Below are 2,178 nucleotides of genomic sequence, written 5' to 3'. Positions count from 1 at the left end.
CTTGCTTTATGAATCTGGGTGCTCCTGTATTGGGTGCATATATATTTAGGATAGTTTGCTCTTCTTGTTGAATTGATCCCTTTACCATTATGTAATAGCCATCTTTGTTTCTTCTGATCTTTGTTGTTTTAAAGTCTGTTTTATTAGAGACTAGGATTGCAACCCCTGCCTTTTTTTTTTGTTTTCCATTTGATTGGTTGATCTTCCTTCATCCCTTTATTTTGAGCCTGTATGTGTCTCTGCATGTGAGATGGGTCTCCTGAATACAGCACACTGATGGGTCTTGACTGTTTATCCAATTTACCACTCTGTGTCTTTTAATTGGAGCATTTAGCCCATTTACCTTTAAGGTTAATATTGTTATGTGTTAATTTGATCCTCTCTTTATGGTGCTAACTGGTTATTTTGCTCATTAGTTGATGCAGTTTCTTCCTAGCATTGATGATCTTTACAATTTGGCATGTTTTTGCAGTGGCTGGTACTGGTTGTTCCTTTCCATATTTGGTGCTTCCTTCTGGAGCTCTTGCAAGGCAGGCCTGGTGGTGACAAAATCTCAGAATTTGCTTGTCTGTAAAGGATTTTATTTCTCCTTCACTTATGAAACTTAGTTTGGCTGGATATTAAATTCTGGGTTTAAAATTCTTTTCTTTAAGAATGTTGAATATTGGCCCCCACTCTCTTCTGGCTTGTAGTTTCTGCCAAGAAATCCACTGTTAGTCTGATGGGCTTCCTTTTGTGGGTAACTCAATCTTTCTCTCTGGCTGTCCTTAACAATTTTTTCCTTCATTTCAGCTTTGGTGAATCTGACAATTGTGTGTCTTGGAGTTGCTCTTCTTGAGTAGTATCTTTGTGACGTTCTCTGCATTTCCTGAATTTGAAAGTTGGCTTGTCTTTCTAGGTTGGGGAAATTCTCCTGGATTATATCCTTCAGAGTGTTTTCCAGCTTGGTTCCATTCTCCCTGTCACTTTCAGGTACATCAATCAGATATAGATTTGGTCTTTTCACATAGTCCCATATTTCTTGGAGACTTTGTTCATTTCTTTTTACTTTTTTTCTCCAAACTTCTCTTCTTGCTTCATTTGATTCATTTGATCTTCAATCACTGATTCCCTTTCTTCCACTTGATCAAATTGGCTACTGAAGCTTGAGCATGCATCACGCAGTTCTCATGCCATGGTTTTCAGCTCCATCAGGTCATTTAAGATTTTCTCTATGCTGTTTATTCTAGTTAGCTATTCATCAAATCTTTCTTCAAGATTTTTAATTTCTTTACGATGGTTCGAACATCCTCCTTTAGCTTGGAGAAGTTTGTTATTACCAATTATCTGAAGCCTTCTTCTCTCAACTCGTCAAAGTCATTCTCTGTCCAGCTTTGTTCCATTTCTGGCGAGGAGCTGCATTCCTTTGGAGGAGAAGAGGTGCTCTGATTTTTAGAATTTTCAGCTCTGATTTCTCCCCATCTTTGTGGTTTTATCTCCCTTTGGTCTTTGATGATGGTGACTTACAGATGGGGTTTTGGTGTGGATGTCCTTTCTGTTTGTTAGTTTTCCTTCTAATAATCAGGACCCTCAGCTGCAGGTCTGTTGGAGTTTGCTGGAGGTCCACTCTAGATCCTGTTTGCTGGGTATCACCAGTGGAGACTGCAGAACCACAAATATTGCAGAACAGCCAATGTTGCTGACTGATCGTTCCTCTGGAAGCTTCGTCTCAAAGGGACACCTGGCCATATGAGGTGTTAGTCGGACCCTACTGGAAGGTGCTTCCCAGTTAGGCTACTCAGGGGTCAGGGACCCACTTGAGGAGGCAGTGTGTCAATTCTCAGATCTCACACTCCATGCTGGGAGAACCACTCCTCTCTTCAGAGCTGTCTGACAAGGACGTTTAAGTCTGCAGAAGTTTCTGCTTTCTTTTGTTCAGCTATGTGCTGTCCCCAGAGGTGGAGTCTGCAGAGACAGGCAGGCTTCCTTGAGCTGCGGTGGGCTTCACACAGTTGGAGATTTCCAGCTGCTTTATTTACTTCCTCAAGCCTCAGCAATGGTGGGCGCCCCTCCCCCAGCCTCGCTGCCACCTTGCAGTTCTATCCCAGACTGTTGTGCTAGCAGTGAGCAAGGCTCCATGGGTGTGGGACCCTCTGAGCCAGGCACGGGATATAATCTCCTGGTGTGTCATTTGCTAAG

Source organism: Colobus angolensis, unplaced genomic scaffold (genome assembly GCF_000951035.1).
Source record: "Colobus angolensis palliatus isolate OR3802 unplaced genomic scaffold, Cang.pa_1.0 Scaffold62, whole genome shotgun sequence".
In the NCBI taxonomy this organism is placed as follows: domain Eukaryota; kingdom Metazoa; phylum Chordata; class Mammalia; order Primates; family Cercopithecidae; genus Colobus; species Colobus angolensis.
The sequence above is the reverse complement of the archived record's forward strand: the minus strand, read 5'-3'. Positions refer to the sequence as shown.